We start from the raw sequence: 19,764 nt of genomic DNA, 5'->3' as shown, positions 1-19,764 counted from the left end.
TGGGTTTGCAATTATTTGAACCTAAATAGTGAGTCACTGGCTGTGTTCTGATGGAAGTGCTGTTGAATTCTCATTAGAATGGTTGCACGGCTGGAGGAAAGCAGAATGTTGCCTCGTGAGGCGAGATCTTCTGTGCCCAGCAGACTGTACCTGGAGACAGACTTTATCATCCAGCTGCAAGCAGAAAACCAGAGCATGCAAGGTGTTGGCACACCAGAGTTGTTTCCAAATCCAGGGACCAGCGCCCCTTCAGACAGGTATGTTGACAAGCTGCTTCCTCACATGTCTGGTGGGACCAAAACCGACAGTTCTACCTCAAACCTACTTTAAATAAGTGAAGGGTGGCATGATAGAGACAGATAAATTCCACCGTACTGTGAAGTCAGCATGCAATAAAGCACAATCACCGTGCTGTGTTCAGAACACAACTTGTGTTTTATCCTGTCTTTTCAACATGTCAGTTTTGTTGCTATGCCTAAATTCTAAAAAGGAAGTTGTGCCTCTTGGTACATGTAGAAACAGCCTCCAGTCATGTCGGCAAAAAGAAAAGAAAAACAACTTAAGAAAGAAATAGTTCCATACACCAAACGTCACATTCATATCTGGTACTGCTTGAAGTTATAATTTGCTGGGCATTACAGCTGTCTCTGGAACCAGCAAACAGAGTTCTACTGGAATTGTCAAGTCCATGTAAAAGAATTTGGTGGATATATTATTGCACAAACATATTTTATAGATCAGGATCTCACTGCAGTGTGGAAAATGTAGTACTCAAGAATCCTGAACACGTGAGGTTATGTCACAGCCCCTGCCAATTCAGCATCCTCATCAGTAATCAAGTTCACGGATAAACATAAAGCAGATCAGCCCAAAGAACAGGGAGGTTTGATGAGAACTTCAAAGTTATGGGTGCCATATTCTCACTTTGGAGAACCACAATGTTTGAGCTTAATTATGTTTTTTATTTGACCTGCCACATCCAATGAGCTCAGTGCATGTTTCACCAGTTTTTCTGTGTGCCTGTGACTGCTAATTTTGCTACCTGCACTGTATGTCCTAAAGGGTTTTTTCCCCTCCCCATTTAACTGCTTGACACATCCATTCCCTTTGATATCCCAGCTCCACCTGTGGCCATCTTTGTCGCCTAAGAGGCAGGGAACAAAACAGAATGGTACAGCTGATTCTCCTTGTTGCCAGTAATTAGCCTTACACAACACTCTTCATACGTTTCTCCATTTGACCTTGTGGATATTTACAGAATTCAGTAGGGTTTGTTCCTGAGCAAGTAGAATTGCAACCTTAGTGACGCTTCTGTTACAGTCAAAGACTCTGGTCAGGTAAAGGAAGTAGAAGTTGGTACAGGGAGCGGCAACAGTGTGTAGGATGGCGCCTCATTACCAGCTGGAACACTGGCCTGCTGCCTAAGTGTCCCCATCCTAATTTCAGGCTGCAGGCCAAAAATAATCATTTTTGTCTGCATGTAAAAAGGCACACAAATACATTTGTAGCCAGTCATTATCATCCTGGGTGAGACCACTTGGGACTTGGAAAGGGGACTTTCTGAAACGCAATGCCAGGAGCAAATTCATCCTCGCCTTGCTATAGGGATGGAGTCATCTCCAGGTGGTCTAGGTAGGGTACCGGAGCCCAGCGGTGGGGTGGGGTTTATTGCGGGGTGTCCCAGTCTCCGGGATCCTGCCCAGTGGGGCGGTGTATGGCTGCGGGGAGAGGGGGCCCAGTTTCTCTTCCCCTCCCCAAAGCGGCATTTCCAGTAATTGTAGGTTTCCCCTAAAGACATTTGGTGTCACTGTAAGGACAGCGTTCTTCTGCTGTCTCCCTCTGCCTGCTCAGCTCTTCCGTCGCTCTGCCTGAGCCGTCCCCTCGCTAAGCCTCTGCTGAACGGCGCACGGCGCGGCAGAGCGCAGGAACCCGCGCGCCCCTCGCCCTCGCCGGCCAAACTTCGCCCTGCCCTGCCCTGCCCTGCCCTGGCCGCCTTCTGCGAGCGCTCACCTGCTGCCTGTCCGCCTCGGGGGCAGCCTGGCTAGGCGGCGCGCTCCCCTCCTCCCCGGCGAGCGACGAGGCCGTTGCGGGCGCCGGCTCCGGGCGGTGGTCGTCGGCGCGCAGCAGGAGCAGCAGCCCCGGCCGGGCACGTTCCGGGACATGCCTTTCCCCGCCAGCCCTGCGCCTGCCTCCCGGCGCGCGCGGCGCCCCGCCACGGAGCTCCCACCCCGGCCGGCCCCTCGCCTGCAGCTGCGCCGCTCCCCGGCGCGCAGCTGATCCCCACCACCTCCTTCTCCACCACCTCAGCCCCGACGGGGGCGGCGCGGGGGCGGCCGGCCGGGCAGGCAGGCAGGCAGGCAAGTCGGCCCCCGCCCTCCACCCCTCCGCCGGCAAACTTCGCGGACCCGGACTTGCCGCCCCCCCCCGGCGATTTCTCTTCCATGCAAAGGTAGGTGGGGGAGAAGGGAGCGCACCTGCTGAACCTCGGGCACCTGCCGCGGGAGGGGGACGCGCCGCCCCCCGCCCTTCCCAAGAAGAAAGTTCTGGCGGGGGCGGCGGGGCGCGCTCTCCCGCCCCCCGCGGCGGTCCTTTCTATGGGGCGGGGAAGGAGGGGGGCGGCCGGGCCCGAAGAGGGGTCCAGGTGGCGCGGAAGGGGCCCCGGGGGGAGCTGCCCGGCCGGGCTTCGCGGCGCCCAGGGGCCGACAGAGCCGAAGCCGGGGGGGGGGGCTCATGCCTTGGCGGGGCGCGTTGGGGGCTCTCCGGGGGCGGCGGAGGGGGGGAGATCTTTTGGCCGAGGCTCCCCACCTTCAACTTTCCGCTGCCGGGCCTTGGGGCCGCCCTCCCCCGGAGCCCGCGGGGCTTCGTAGAGGGGTCTTGTGCCATTCCCGGGGGCCCCGGCGAGACTGGTGGCTGGGCTGGAAGGCGCTGGTCCCCCGCAAGCAAGGAGCCCCCCCCCCATTTCGAGCTTTCCGAAGCGCTGCTTCCAAGGAGGAGGAGAGGGAGAGCGCAGGAACTTGTGTTTGTGTGTGTGTAAGTAAGTGTGTGTGTGTGTGTGTGTGTGTGTGTGTGGGGATGCAAGTCCCTGGGCAAAGATTTAGCGGTCCCTTCCGCCCCCCGCCTGTGCATCGTTTTGTAACCCTCAAGTGGAGGCAGTTTGTTTCTCGGTAGCAACAGTCGGTTGAGAAGGGGGGGGGGGGGAGACAATTTCAGTGCGGATCGTTGCGGACCCCCAATGGAAATCGGCAGTAACAAAATACCCAGGTCGTGCTGCTCCCCCCCCCCCCCGGCATGGGGGTGGGGTGGGGGAGACAGCCAGGTCTGGTATGATCTGGTTCCATTCAGGGCTCTGGTCCTGCTTCTCCCATTTTCTGGCCAGAGTTGTTAGGGCAAGCTGGCTGGCTGCTTTGCAATTTCGATCGACCATGAGCCCCTTGCTTTGTTTTCATTAGTACTTTTGTGTGTGTGTGTGTGTGTGTGTGGGGGGGGGGGTTGTTGTTTCCAACCGTCTCCCATCTCTTCTTACCTCTTTAGTGTTTGTTTTTGCACCAGCCCTATGGGTCTGGGAGTGGAAATACATCCAGTGAGATTCAGGTGTCCCTATGATCTCCAAACAACTTTAAAATGACAAATGGGGTGATGTGGGTGAAGGTGCAGAAGAAAACCTAACCATTGAGAGGGCTTGAAATATTTGTGGGATCCTTTAGCAGAGAGCGACGGTTTCAGTCCGTGAAAATGGAGCGTGCAGTTCAGGCTCCTGGACTCCATGACCATGTTATGGCATCCCCCAAATACAATCTTTTGTTGGCTGAATTTGATTGAAAGAAAAACTCTTTCCCTTTCGGTCTGGATGAGCTAACTCCAAGGTCATATTCTTCTTCAGGGAGGTTCAGGTGCAGCCCTCTTGCCGGTGACACATGTACACGCATCCTTGTGCGTCTGACTAGCTTGAGAAGAAATGTCACATTCTCCCATTTTAGAAAGGGGGCAGTAGTTATCTAGTGACTGGTGGGTAACTGTGTTTGTGTTGCTGTTGTTGGCAGGAATGGGGGGAGGGAGGGGACAGGTTTCCCAGACACCTCACTGGAAAGCATGCACCTGAGCCTTTGCTAGCTCATCACGCAGATAAATAGGCACCTGTCTTGTCATACAGTCTGAAGATGTAGCCTCCATTCACTACAATGCCCCCCCATGGTTTTGGCATTGCAGATTGAATGGGGGGAGGGGGGCTCGAGGAGTATATCTGAAAGCACTTTTCTGTATTAAGGTTTTCAGCTCTGCCTACTTCAAGTGCATCTCCAATCCGTGGCAAAAAGGTTTTCTTGCACAAATGAAATTTGTGCCACTTATCCTCAGGGAGGTTGCCATCCACTTCTGCATTAGGCTACCTGGATTACAACAGTGTAGCACCTAAATCTGGGCCTGCAAATACTATTTCATGCTCTGCCCAGCAAAGATGCAGAAGGAGAAGTTTCATGTGCCGAAAGTTAGTCACGATCTGAACCTGATAACATCCCACTTTCCCCCTGAGGAGCTTGGCTGGTGTGCATAGCGTTATCCCATGCCTCCCCCAGGGTATAGGCTACCCTGTAAATGTAATAGCTCTGTAACCATTTGAGCTCTGGTCTTCCCCATCCAGGTGATGATCTCTGTGCTACATTGGCTGTTACAAAACTGCATCACCTTCCCAACTATTCATACCTTAGTGCAGGGGTAGTCAAACTGCGGCCCTCCAGATGTCCATGGACCACAATTCCCAGAAGCCCCTGCCAGCGAATGCTGGCAGGGGCTTCTGGGAATTGTAGTCCATGGACATCTGGAGGGCCGCAGTTTGACTACCCCTGCCTTAGTGAGTCTCTGTGTGTGGTGGTATTGGTGTGTGTGTGGGGGAGGGTTTAGTCACGACTGCTAAATGATTTCTATTTAATTTATTCAGAGTTCTTGCACATCTCATCTCACAGTCTTCAGGACTCCACACACACACACACACACAACACAGAAGTAGTTATGTTTTAAAACTGGTAATCTCCCAACAAATGCTTGAAAAACCCATTTCCAGATGCCCTGACCTTTGAACGTCAAAAGCCGGGCAAAACTATCAGCTCTTGCAGGTCCCCGTATTGGTGGAGACACACACAGCTGGTGAGAGGCATTCAAGGGGCAAAAATGCATGCAGTCATTCTAAGATGCTGTTCAGTGTGTGATATCTGGTATCCAGAAGCCACCTGAGGATTGTGCCCATCTCCCCCATGCTGGTAGTGTCCTGCCATGGCCAAATAGACCCGCTGTGGGATGGTAGGGAATTAAAGCAGACTGCCTGGTGCAAGCTCGAGTTAGTGGAAAGGCTGTTCTCAGAATCACAGTGATTCTTCTGTGCATCTTCCCATGCTTTCATGGAGAGTTAAACTGTGCAGCCAGCAGTGTGGGAAGCCACTGTGCAGATGCAGCCCCCCAAAGCATCGCGGAGGCGACAGTGAAGTGTAAGTTGCTCCTGACGATTCCGTAAAACGACTAGACAGTTCATCTATGAGATGAAAAGGGAGTTTTGGAGAAAGGGGCACTTTCAGACCTGAGGAATGCTAGAGGCCAATAAAGCTACCTTTCCTGTCTGGCATGTGTGTATGTGTTTTGCTGGCCAAACCCCCGCTGTCCCCCTGCTGTTATTCTGTCAGTGGCTTCTCAGCAACTGACCGAATCTTCATTTCTGCCTGCGATGGCACTCCAGGGCTCTCTGTTGTCTCTAGCCTCAGTTCCACCTCTGCGTTTCAGGCCCAGCCGCAGCGTCTCCTTCAGAATGTCCATTTGGAAAGGCACAACTCCGGTGCAGTTGGCTCTTGCCCTAGCACTTCTGTTCATGCTAACTGCCCTGCGCTGCAAAAAGCAAGTTAGTTACGATAAATCATGCACTGCAGAGGCCCTAAAGGTAGGGCAGGAGACGGTGAACTTGTCTCACTTCCAGCTCTGGAGGATGACTGGGATTCTAGTCATCGGGCAGAGCTGTGCAAATAAATCATTAGCATATCTGCTTATATTTGAAATGCAGAAACGTGGGTGGGTGGGTTTTGTTCCTGTTTATTTCTCTTTGCGGAAAGAGATAGCGTTCTCGAAATTAAAAGGGGGAAAAAGCCTGTCCCCTCAGACTCATAATTGTATGAATGCGGCAGAATTCATTACGGTGCCCAGCATCTGATTTCCTTTAACTAGGGTGTCTTTTTAGAGCAATTCCAGAGATCTGACCTGCCGGGCTACGTGTGCAGGACGTGTTAAAAGCCTGTGAAGTTCCACATACATGTCGGGTTCCTGCTTCAGGTGAAGTGTAGGCATTTGGGGCTTGCATTAAGGCCAACCTGTGCCATCGTGTAGCTGCTAGATATCTCGCCCCTTAGTGACTGATCCTGTGATCTGTAATTTATTTATTTAGATTTATCCCCCCCACTCCCGAAACCAGTCCGGCTCATGGCAGTTTAGAGTAAAAGAATAAAAGAGTACAGTACCATATGTAAAAATACAATATAACCCCCTAAACAAAAACAAGAATAAACAACAGTAAACTGCAATAAACCTTGATGGTGGGAAGACAATTTAACCCTCCCCCCCCCACCCTGATCAATCCCCAGTAGCCACCGTCATCTTTGTCAAAGGCAGTGCCTCTGCAAACCTCCCTGGGGGCCTATATAGCTGCATTTGGCACCTCCCTTGAGGAGCATTTATTTGCAGCCGAGGGCAGGTGTGTTAACTCTGAGGGGGGCTGCTTCCTTATATGCCAGTCATTCTTTTGCACCTGTTGAACGTTCATGGAGAAACTTGCCTTCAATGTCCTTGTCTGTAAAATGGCTCTGAGTTTCAGTAGGTAATTGCTCAGAGGGGTATGCTACACTAGGGCTCTATTTGGTTCAAGTCTCAGCTTAGTTTATTCAAATATATGGGGAAGTGCTCAGGATTCATTTCCCAGAGGGTGTCTTTTGTTTGGAGTGCCTGACAATCATTTATGTGACAGTTCATCATGAGTAATAATAAATAATAAATGTTTCTTGACGGTGGAGGCTCAGGGAAGGCCGTTAACCTTTGGAGCAGGGCAGTTCACTCCATGGATTGAGAATTACCTGTGGTTCTTCTGTGGCACCCATCCCACATTCCAGGAAAGGGGGCAGTTTCTTTAGAAACAGGGATAGTTTTTTTCTTGCTGTGGGTTATCTGAGATAAAAGTAACAGTTTTACTTCAAAAATAGAACACAGCTTGTCCACGGTGGTGATCATATCCAGGTGTGCATGAGACTGGGTCAATGCATGCAGCTGGATGAGGAGATGAAATGGGGCATACCACTGCTGAATACAAGCCCATAAAACAAAACTCTGTGCAAGTTGAACACCTAGCATGGAATGAGGTTCTAAACACCCCATCTCTGCAGAACTGCAGTAAAACAGGAAAGAAACTTCTAACCTGACCTCTGTTGTGGGCAAGATAATGGAGCAGATATTAAAGGGAGCGATCTGCAAACATCTGGAGGACAATTTGGTGATCCAAGGAAGTCAGCATGGATTTGTCTCCAACAGGTCCTGTCAGACCAACCTGGTTTCCTTTTTGGACCAAGTAACAGGTTTGCTGGATTGTGGAAATTCGGCTGATGTCATTTACTTGGATTTTAGTAAATCTTTTGATAAGGTTCCCCATGATGTTCTGATGGATAAATTGAAGGACTGCAATCTGGATTTTCACATAGTTAGGTGGATAGGGAATTGGTTAGAGAACCGCACTCAAAGAGTTGTTGTCAATGGTGTTTCATCAGACTTGGAGGGAGGTGAGTAGCGGGGTACCTCAGGGCTCGGTGCTCAGTCCAGTACTTTTTAACATATTTATTAATGATCTAGATGAGGGGGTGGAGGGACTACTCATCAAGTTTGCAGATTACACCAGATTGGGAGGACTGGCAAATACTCCAGAAGATAGAGACAGAGTTCAATGAGATCTGAACACACTGGAAAAATGGTCAAATGAGAACAAGATGCAATTTAATAAAGATAAGTGTAAAGTTCTGCATCTGGGTCAGAAAAATGAAAAGCATGCCTACTGGATGGGGGATACGCTTCTAGGTAACACTGTGTGAATGAGACCTTGGAGTACGTGTGGATTGTAAACTAAACATGAGCAGGCAGTGTGATGCAGCGGTAAAAAGGGCAAATGCCATTTTGGGCTGTATCAACAGGGGCATCACATCAAAATCACAAGATGTCATAGTCCCATTGTATACGGCACTGGTCAGACCACACCTGGAGTACTGTGTGCAGTTCTGGAGGCCTCAGTTCAAGAAGGACATAGATAAAATTGAAAGGGTACAGAGGAGAGCGACGAGGATGATCTGGGGCCAGGCGACTTGGGAATGTTCAGCCTGGAGAAAAGGAGGTTGAGAGGGGACATGATAGCCCTCTTTAAGTATTTGAAAGGTTGTCATTTGGAGGAGGGCAGGATGCTGTTCCCATTGGCTGGAGAGAAAAGGACACACAATAATGGGTTTAAACTACAAGTACAATGATATAGGCTAGATATCAGGAAAAGATTTTTCACAGTCAGAGTAGTTCAGCAGTGGAATAGGCTGCCTAAGGAGGTGGTGAGCTCCCCCTCACTGGCAGTCTTCAAGCAAAGGCTGGATACACACTTTTCTTGGATGCTTTAGGATGCTTAGGGCTGATCCTGTGTTGGACTAGATGGCCTGTATGGCCCCTTCCAACTCTATGATTCTCTGAACCCCTAGATAAGTACTTGTATTGTTTTAACATCCAAACAGATAGAGTTCTGGCCATCCTGACACAGTTTCTTGTCACAACTTGGACTTACAAGGTTGTCTTCTCACTCCAGATACACCTAAGGGGCAAGTCTGAATGGTCTTGGGGTGAGACAACTCAACACGTTCAGAGGGGCTCTGGTAATATATATTGTTTGGGTTGCTGAGCAGGGCACAGAGTGACCACGTGGGTCTTTTGGTTGAGGGCAGTTCCAGATGTGGCTCTCTGGGGTCCATGGAGTGGTGACCCTGGCTTAGAGCTACCAGTGATCATGACTGCATTAGGCTACCAGACCAGCTCTTTAAGGTCTAGCATGCAATCCATTGGATCCCATAGGTTGTCCACACTCACATTCTTACCCAGTTTTGTATATAATTAAGTTAAAAGTGGCAATTGCAAGTGTGGCAGGTGACTCAGCATAAACTCAACAGAGAAAGGAGCTATGGGTGATTTTCTGAAAGTAATTTGGACTTTGCCCTAAGACGCTTGGGATCAAAATGCCTTCTCGCATACTTTTAGAGACATAAGGTCCTGAGCCACAAGCTCTCTCTTTGAAAAATGGAAGTAGTTTAAACTTGTTCTGAGGACTCGTGCTAAAAGATTTTTTAGTACAAGTGGTGGAAGGACAACTGAACTGGGTTATCTTCCAGAAAACGCCTTTCCACCTCCCTCTCTGTGATCTGTGCAAGTATAGTAGTTATACAGACCAAAACCTTTTCAACTATTTTCCTCTATCTAAAGCAGCAATTCTGGCTCCACTTTCTGCCCTTGGCCCGTTCCAACGGCAGCCTCCCTGCAGGCTACATGCATTCTTCAGCTTCTCCAACTCAGTTCATTGACCTTGGGGTCCTGAGACGAAGAGCAGGTCCTTCAGGTCTGTATTCAGGCATGGCTGCCTGCAATCCCAGCCTGACCTTGATAAGGTCTGCCAGATCCACACTGGGAAACTCCTGGAGATTGGGGGGTGGAGCCCAGGGAGGACAGGGACCTCAGTGGGGTGCAGTGCCATAGACTCCACCTTCCAAAGTATTCATTTTCTCCAGGGGAACTGATCTCTGTAGTCTGGAGATGAGCTGTAATTCTAGGGAATCCCCAGGTCTCACCTGGAGGTTGGCATTCCTAGCCTTGATGGTCTCCTGCCTGAAAGCATTCTGGACCTCTGTGAGCCTAAGTAGACTTTGCTGGATCAGACCAGTGGGCCACTTAATCAAGCATCCTGATCACGCAGTGACCAACCAGTTGCCATGGAGGACCAAACAAACAGGGCATAGAGAGCCCAAACCCTCCTCTGCCACCACCTCACAGCACTGGCATTCAGAGTTCTGCTGCTACCTTCAACCACCATGGCCAGGAGCCATAGATGGGCTCTCCTCTATGGACCTTTTAAAGCTATTTATGCTCCACTGGCAGTGAATTCCACAGTTTAATTACTCCGTGAGTAAAGAAATATTTCATTTTGTCTTTTCGGAACGTCTTTCCCAATGATTTCAATTGGGTGCCCCCAAAGTCTAATGTCAATGGGAGAGGGGGGAAAAAAGGTCCGTCCACCCACTTTCCCCACCCAATGCATAATTATACAAACCTCTATCATCTCTCCCCTTAGCAATCTCTTTTCTAAACTAGTAAGTCCCAGACGCCCCAGCCAATACTCGGGAAAGTGCTCCAGCCCCCTCGTCATCTTGGCTGCCTTCCTCTCTACGTTTTCCAGCTGTGTCATTTCCTGTCTGAGATACAGCAACCGGAATTGCACCAAGTATCTCAAATGAGGACTCACCATAGCTTTATATGCCACAGACTGGATCGACAATTTCATCAAGGTGTCTACTACAACCTCAAGGTCTCTTTCCATCTCAGACTCAGTTCAGACCCCACAAGCATATATTTAAAATGGGTTTTTTTTGGTGTTGTTGTTGTTATGTGCGAAGTCGTGTCCGACCCATCGCGACCCCATGGACAATGATCCTCCAGGCCTTCCTGTCCTCTACCATTCCCCGGAGTCCATTTAAGTTTGCACCTACTGCTTCAGTGACTCCATCCAGCCACCTCATTCTCTGTCGTCCCCTTCTTCTTTTGCCCTCGATCGCTCCCAGCATTAGGCTCTTCTCCAGGGAGTCTTTCCTTCTCATGAGGTGGCCAAAGTATTTGAGTTTCATCTTCAGGATCTGGCCTTCTAAGGAGCAGTCAGGGTTGATCTCCTCTAGGACTGACCGGTTTGTTCGCCTTGCAGTCCAAGGGACTCGCAAGAGTCTTCTCCAGCACCAGAGTTCAAAAGCCTCAATTCTTTGACGCTCGGCCTTCCTTATGGTCCAACTTTCGCAGCCATACATTGCAACTGGGAATACCATAGCCTTGACTAAACGCACTTTTGTTGGCAGGGTGATGTCTCTGCTTTTTAGGATGCTGTCTAGATTTGCCATAGCTTTCCTCCCCAGGAGCAAGCGTCTTTTAATTTCTTTGCTGCAGTCCCCATCTGCAGTGATCTTGGAGCCCAGGAAAATAAAATCTGTCACTATCTCCATTTCTTCCCCATCTATTTGCCAGGAATTGAGAGGGCCGGATGCCATGATCTTTGTTTTCTTGATGTTGAGTTTCAAGCCAACTTTTGCACTCTCCTCCTTCACCCGCATCAACAGGCTCTTTAGTTCCTCTTCACTTTCTGCCATTAGAGTGGTATCATCTGCATATCTGAGGTTGTTGATATTTCTCCCTGCAATCTTGATCCCAATTTGTGACTCCTCTAATCCCACATTTCTCATGATGTGCTCTGCATACAAGTTAAATAGGCAAGGCGACAGTATACAGCCTTGCCGAACTCCTTTCTCAATTTTGAACCAGTCAGTGATTCCATGTTCAGTTCTCACTGTTGCTTCTTGACCTGCATATAAATTTCTCAAGAGACAAATAAGATGCTCTGGTATTCCCATCTCTTTAAGAACTTGCCACAATTTGTTGTGCTCCACACAATCAAAGGCTTTAGCATAGTCAATGAAGCAGAAGTAGACGTTCTTCTGGTACTCTCTAGCTTTCTCCATGATCCAGCGTATGTTGGCAATTTGATCTCTAGTTCCCCTGCCTCTTCGAAATCCTGCCTGTACTTCTGGAAGTTCTCGGTCCACATATTGCTGGAGCCTAGCTTGTAGGATTTTGAGCATAACTTTGCTAGCATGAGAAATTAGTGCAATGGTGCGGTAGTTTGAACATTCTTTGGCATTGCCCTTCTTTGGGATTGGAATGTAAACTGACCTTTTCCAATCCTGTGGCCATTGTTGAGTTTTCCAAATTTGCTGGCATATTGAGTGTAGCACTTTTACTGCATCGTCTTTTAAGATTTTGAATAGTTTTGAATAGTTTTTGGTGTTACACTTACCTATTTTGAACTTTGTTTGCTGTGGGGAAAGTAGACCTTTTTCTCCTCTCTCATAACACTGGATTTTGGAGTCACTCAGTTTGAGAGATGGTTCTATAGCTCTTTAGATTCTACCATTCAAAAGAAATTGGGATCCTCTGCCATCTGGCTATGACACTGCTCCCATCCAATTCCAAATAAATTATGAGCAAATTGAATAGCACTGACCCCAATATAGACCCTTGTGAGACCCTACTGCTCACTGCCTCCAGTGCAAGAACAGCACATCTATTTCTGATCTCTACATCCTGCCACTTAACCAATTTTAATCCATAATATGACCTTTCCTGTTATCTAAGCTTGCTCAGGAGTCTTTGGTGAGGTACCTTGTCAAGAGCCCTTTGAAAGTCCAAGCATATGGTGTCTTCTGGATCACTGTTATCCACATGCTTGCTAACTGGCTCAAAGAACTCCAACTGGACTTTCCTTGCAGAAGCCACACTGATTTTGTTCTCAGCAGACTTTTTTCCTTGATGTATTAAGAATTATCTTTTGGATAACAGTTTCTACTAATTCACCTGTACTTTCCTGGATCTCCTCTAAATCCCCTTTTAAAAACCGGAGTGGCACTTACTACTTCCCAGTCATCAGGCACGGAGGCCAGTTTTAGTGATGTTATATTTAATGGTTATTCCATCAACAATTTCACATTTTGTCCTTAAGAACCATTGGGTACACACCATCTGAACCCACAGACGTCCTGGTTTTGTTTGCCTAATATCCCTAGAACTTTAGCTGTCATCACATCAATGTAACTCAATTCTTTACGCCCCCTTCCCAAAACAGCATCTCCAGCATGGCTATGCGCCCCACATTTTTAAATTTGAAAACAGATGTGAAAAATCCATTCCATTTCTCTGCCATCTTCCGATGTTCCTTAAGCAATCCTTTTATTCCTCTCTCTTCCCTAGGTGGTTTCCTGCTCCTAATAGATTTGAAGAAATGCTTATTGTTTATCAAAATGTTTTTGGCCTTTCATTCATAACATTATCACCTCATGTTTGTTTTGCAAGAACTTGTGTTACTTCCTGTTCACCTCAATTGGGGAAATGGTCCATTTTTGACAAGAAGTCTTTTGTCTTTTATGGCTTCCTTGAGCTGAGAAGTTAGCCACCTGGGCTTTTTAGACTAGGTGGTACCTGCACCAGTTAGGTGATGTCAGGATTCAATGCTGAACTATTCTGCCTTGGAGCTGCACTGGAGATCTCTGGAGAGGTTGCCTATTTACTGTGATGCCAGTGCAGATCTTCCCCAGCAAAAACGAGCACATGTGGAAAAACAGTAAGGAATAGGCTCCCCTTCTAAGAATTTGTTTAATGTTACTATAGTAGGATCATCAAAGATACAGGGAATCAGTTCAGAAGAAGGATGTAGACAAACGGGAGTGTGTTCAGAGGAGGGCGATGGTGAAGGGTTTGGAGATCGAGACGTATGAGGAAAAGTTGAGAAACTTGATCTGTTTAGCCTGAAGAGAAGATGACTAAGGGGCTTTACGCACCGGGATCTTTGTTGCAAATTGGTCACTGAATGAAAAAAACGCCATTTAAAGTAGTGGAATTCGTCGTTATGCATACCTGCCTTTGTAGTGGAATCCAGTTGCGTTTTGTAGCGTTTCCCACAGGCTTCCGGTCTCGGCAGAAATCGCTAGAAAGGAAGCGCTATTGCCAAGCTCGTCCCGCCCCTGGCCGTCAAGCAGCCAATGGGCAGCCGTTAGCATGCTCCCAAACAGCCCCTTTCCCTTTAAGAAAGGTTTAAAAAACAAACAAAACAGACCCATAGCAACGAATCTGGGTAGATTCGTTGCAACGGAGAGACCCATCCAGCTGCCTAGTGTGTTTGAGCTGTCGTTTGATCGTTTGATCGTTGCCACGCTTCCTCCGAGTGAAACCCCCCCCCCTCTCACGGGCCCGATTTTCGGCTGAATTAATGTGTAAAAAATAAAGGGACTTTATTTCAGCAAACGTGCTTTTCTGTGGTTTGTGCTTAGTGACTAAAGGGGAGGGACTGAAGCCAGGGAAGCCTCTAAACAGAAAGAGGCTCGCTGGTGCGTTTATCCCCGCTCGCTCGGAGAAAAAAAAATGGCGATCGCTTCGCCGGAGGATCAGAGGAGAGAGCCAGGGGGAGGGAATTTGTAGAAACCGCAACAATGTTAACGCACAGGTCTTTTTCGCTAGTGTTGCAGATTGGTTGCAGGAGCATATCGCTTTCTGGAGGGTGAATCCACTTTTGGGGATTTCCCTGAAAGCGCTACAAGGAAGCGCTTTTTGCAGATTGGTTTCAGGTGTGTGGCAGATTGTCGACGACGTTGTGCAAAACGGCAAATCAGTAGCGTTTTCAATTGGCAACCATTGTGCTATTTTGAAGGCGTGCAAAAAGCCCCTAAGAGATGATATGATAACCATCTTCAAGTACATGAAGGGCTGTCACATCAGTGGTCTCCAACCCCCGGTTCGGGGACTGGGACCAGTCCATAGATCAGTCGGTACTGGGACACGGCTCCTCTTCGTTGTCCTCCCTGGCTGCTGCCTCAGGGGCTGCCCTGCCACTCTGCTGCTGGCTCACCTTTGGTGCTCTCCAGTGGCTGCCATGGCTGGTGCTCCTCCACAGCGTAGTACTGTGCAGCAGCTGCTGGCAGCTCCCCCCAGTGGGTGGCAGGAAGTCAGGGGCGCTGGCAGGAAAGCAAGTGGAGCAGGGGCTCAGGCGGTGGCAACGTCCCTCGGGAAAAAAGACTACCCCCCCCCGGGCCTCAGTAAAATTGTCAAGCGTTGACTGGTCCCTGGTGATAAAAAGGTTGGGGACCACTGACATAGATTATGGAGGAGAGTTGTTTTCTGTTGGGATGAAAGCAATTCAAATGATTTTTCGGCTAAGCATCTGGAAGAAGTTCCTGAAAGTCTGAGCGGTTCCTCAGTGGAACAGGCTTCCTTGGGAGGTGGTGGGTTTTCCTTCCTTGGAAGTTTTAAAACAGAGACTAGATAGTCACCTCACAGAAATGCTCATTCTGTGAATTTAGGCTGGGTAGAAGGGATTGTGTCTGAGCTTGGCTCTTGTAGCCCTTACTTATATGCACAGGGAAATGCCAATTACAATTTTGGGGTTAGGAGGCAAATTTCCTTCAGACCAGACTGGCCAGGGATTCTCATTTAAATTAATTGATGATGGTATACATTCTCAAGTTTGCTTTATGTAGCCAATAAATTTCCACCACACTTTTGTTCATGCAATCAATACTTATGAAAGAGTTCTCATAGTCCCGAATTAGCCCTTATCTTTTATCGGGAATTAATTATAACTGGGAGTTTTCCACCAGAACAATCGCTCACCTCTTAAATATGCTTTAGGAGACTGGCCTATGCTCTCTCTCTTAGCACACTTTAAACTCTGTGGACTGAAACCGCGGCTCTGGCACATTTATCTGAATTAGTGTTGTAAATGCTGCCTTGCTGGTGTTAGAAGTATTTATTTATTTATATACTTTCTTTTTGTTCAAAGAACACCCGAGGCAGCTAACACATGTAAATAAAATCCTAATAAAATACAAACATTTTTTTTTAAACCTGCTAAATTTAATAAACACTGGATATTGTTTGCGACATTCTGGAGGGAGAAAATAAGTGACAAGATTTACCCATCTGTCTTTTATGTGATTTGTTGTAGATGTTGTCGATTATACAGTTTCTAGTGTATGATCCCCCTCCTTATTTGTTTGTTTAGCTACACATATAATTTTTCTTTTTCTCCTTATGTCGGTAGTTATACGCAACAACTGTTTTACTTAAAGGAGAGGAAACATGTATTTCTAATAGGCAGTCAGAACAGGGTAGCCAGCCCTCGCTGCCCACTGCTTCCTAGAGCTTCCGGCCATTCCTGGCACTACATCATGTCACTTCCAGCTTTTTCCCGGAAATGGTGTAGCCACGCAGCTGACATCTGGCCTGCTTGGCAACCATCACCATCACCATCACCATCACCATCACCATCACCATCACCATCACCATCACCATCACCATCACCATCACCATCACCATCACCATCACCATCACCATCACCATCACCATCACCATCACCATCACCATCACCATCACCATCACCATCACCATCACCATCACCATCACCATCACCATCACCATCACCATCACCATCACCATCACCATCACCATCACCATCACCATCACCATCACCATCACCATCACCATCACCATCACCATCACCATCACCATCACCATCACCATCACCATCACCATCACCATCACCATCACCATCACCATCACCATCACCATCACCATCACCATCACCATCACCATCACCATCACCGATTAATAAAGCAGCACTGGGCTTGCAAGCCTGTCAACAGGCCAGAGTGGTCACGGGGCAGGGCTGAGCAGGTCGAGAAGCTCAGTTTTGAATAGCATGGTTAAGAAATGTTCTTAATTCCCCTCCATCCCCTTTCTGTCTCTGAAATCCATCAATCCATTATTCTTGGAGTCTGTTTCTAATCAATTCCCTTTTGATCAAAGAGATGTTCAATGAGGGGAGGGGCAGGAAGTCAGGTTCTGCAGGATTTCGGAGTTTTACTCAGTAGTCGCTCAGAGGCAGGCAATGTCTTCCCAAGAGGACTTATCCTCCTGCTGGAGGACCATTTTGTGTACATAACGGTACATTTTGTGTACCATTTTGTTACATAACTACAAGGGCTGAAATTACAAAAGGGTGCATTGAGTACTTTACAAAGCAAAAACTCTTTTAAAAAATGAATCAGTGCAATCAATGTCTCTACCTGGAAAAAAAATGGATTTGGGGTGGTGGTGGTAAAATTCTTCTCCATGACAACACTTGATTTGGAAGGAAAGTTCTCCCCAGTATTGAGTGCTGATGATGCTTGGCTTTCAACTGGAAAGAACTGGCAGTCAGATCTGACCTTGTGCCTAAAGTGCTTATCAAAACAATGCACGCATAGAGTTGCTTTTACCAGTTGCAACCTTGTCTTTTTCTACAGGGGTTATAACTGTTGGAAAACGAAGTTTACTTGGAGTCTCCCAGGTCCCCCCCCCCCCCGCCATAGTTGTGTATCAAATCTGCTAGCTATTTGAATCATGCTGCCATGGCAGGAGGCTGGCTCAGATATTACATTTTATACTGTATGTGTCTAACATCAAACGACATCTCATGTCTCCACTGCTAGAAACGTATTGTTGTATTGGAAACAGATGAGCACCAGAAATAATGGTTTGGACAAGGATAATATCGTATGAAACAATAGTGACCACCAGTTTTTTTTGTCTACCATAGAGCTCCCCAGCTTTTTAGAGCCAGAGGGCACCTCTGGAATTCTCACACAGGGTGGTGGGTGCCACTGCAAAACGGCTGCTGCAAGAGGTAGAGCCAATCACAAATGGCCATGCATCTGTATACTACTATTAGCCATGATTGGCTTACCTAGGGGTAGTTAAATCTGTAAATTGAGGCCACAAGGAGGAGAAAGAGCCAAGTCTGTTTGTTTACATTTATATTCCACCTTCCCCTTGATCTCATGGTGGTTTATATGGAACGTAAGGAATTATACATTGAACAGTATTATCTCTAATAGCTAATCTAATATCTCTAATAGCAAAAAAAACTCTACCTGGCCCCACCCAGTTTCTGAAAATACTTTACGGTTGCCAGGAAAGTTGTTGGAAGGTGCTATGGTGAGGACCCCTGATGTACAGTCTTGATCAGCCTTTCTCAATCTTTTTACTGTTGAGAAACCCCTGAAACATTTTTCAGACTTTGAGAAACCCTGGAAGTGGCACAATCATGCAGAATATGATTGGGAAGCATAGCTGTATACATGCCCACCCAGGGCCCCTCCCCTTCCCACCTGTTCCATCATTGGCCATTTGGGGAGAGGGGGTTAGCATGGCTATATATGGTCATATCACCTGATAAATGTTTTAACAGATGTAAAAATGTGTATTAAAATTAATTAACTCACACCAAATTGGTGAAACCCCTCCAGGACCTTCAAGAAACCTCAGGGTGTCATGAAACCCTGGTTGAGAAAGCCTGGTCTAGATGAAAGCAGACTAACTAGAGGGAGTGTGTGAATAGTGATAATTGAATGGGATTCACTTTGGAGTGGATCCCACATCTAGACCAAGCTGTGGTCAAAGTCCTGTGCTCGCTTCCTTGGGAACCCAACTGAAATTAGTAGAACTGAGTTTTCAGGCATAGGATGGAACTGCATCACATGCTGAGTCACATTTTAAGGACCTTTCTAATTTCTTTTCTTGGACTGTCCATTTATCCAGTGGCACACATTTATATGCACAGGTGTGTGCTTCAGGGCGTTTCGTTGTTCTGTGTATTTGAGTGGCCAGGCTTTGGGTGTATTTAAAATGACTTTTCTTTTGGGATCACAGCTGCTGCTCACCTGCAATTTGTGTTGAGAGATCAGCTGCTCCCTTTTCAGTGACAGGAAGATAAAAGAAACTCAGTGCAGGGAGCCGTAGGAGACCATGTTCCTCCCTTAGACAACTTTTCCACAGCAGAGTCCCTACTCTGCAGTAGAGTTTGCATAAAGGTTAACTTGGGTAGCAGGGGTGGCTTCAGTGTTGATCGGGCCTCAGAATCACTCACTTATACATGGTGCTCAATCAACTAGGCCCTTATACTGATTTTGCCTCTCTGGAGAGAAAACAGTCATGCTTCCTGAAAGCTCTATTTATTGCCCCAGGAGGTGATGTTCTGAGAGGAGGTTGGTGTTCTAAAGGCAGAGGCTAGGGCCTAGCTGTCAATCAATTATTGTTTGAAACTTCATCTCCAACCAGTAGCACTTATACCTTTTTTCTGTCGGTCAACCTTCAGTCCTCTAGGTGTATGAGGAAATTAATAAACTTCTTGTTCTGGGCCTAGCATCTGACTCCTTATGGGAAATGAGTCTCAGGAGAGCAAAAAACATGGTTCATTAGTGACTTGTAGATACTGAGTTGCTGAATGAGACAGCTCTTATGCCAAGGCCCTATAGGTCACTAAAGGTTTGAATGGGTTTTTATACCGAACCAGATTTGCCATCTATTACCTTTTCTAAATTCTGATGGGCCTTCTCTGGGACTCGCTTCGATGCTTTCCCATCGGCTTTGCTTAGTGGAAGATTTCAGCATCAACATAAGGAGGTTTGGCTTTGTCCTGCAGCTCTGGTATAATTGAAACAATTGCTCATATTTTACTGCATTGTAATTTTTATCAGGATGCTAGACTTTGTTTGAGTTTCCGACTGCTGATTGGGTTCCCTGGACACTCTGATGAGTTTTTAATTATTTTTTACTTGTGGATAAACTTGTGTGAAATTTTGGTATATAGTAATCAGGGCGCAGAGGTCTCTGATTGGCGTAATGGGGAGCTCGCATTGCTTATAAGATTGCTTTCATGATATCACTGCCTTAGAGCCAAAACTGATTTTGGCTTTACTGGAATCATCTGAACCCAATCGCCTGTACAGATACTGGGATTTGGTTGATTTGGGTATACCTGAATAATTTCTGGCTGAATCTAAGCTGTACCAATTTTTTCTTCGCTGCACATCCTTAATCTCCTTCCCT

At 47.4% G+C, this 19,764-nt stretch overlaps 1 protein-coding gene across 4 annotated transcripts in view; it reads left to right on the top strand.

Annotated features, from left to right (window-relative positions):
- Positions 1 to 1,506: 1,506 nt before the first annotated feature.
- The window catches only part of CACNA1I (calcium voltage-gated channel subunit alpha1 I), a 361,190-nt gene continuing 342,932 nt past the window's right edge, over positions 1,507 to 19,764 (top strand). For 2 of the 4 annotated variants that reach the window (XM_077339439.1, XM_077339440.1), the window contains exon 1: positions 1,507 to 2,449. The gene's annotated coding sequence lies outside the window, so the exon portion shown is untranslated. The remainder of the gene's footprint in view (positions 2,450 to 19,764) is intronic. The other 2 variants (XM_077339442.1, XM_077339441.1) reach the window with 2 other exon arrangements.

Source organism: Paroedura picta, chromosome 5, assembly GCF_049243985.1.
Source record: "Paroedura picta isolate Pp20150507F chromosome 5, Ppicta_v3.0, whole genome shotgun sequence".
Classification (NCBI taxonomy): domain Eukaryota; kingdom Metazoa; phylum Chordata; class Lepidosauria; order Squamata; family Gekkonidae; genus Paroedura; species Paroedura picta.
The sequence above is the reverse complement of the archived record's forward strand: the minus strand, read 5'-3'. Positions and strand labels throughout refer to the sequence as shown.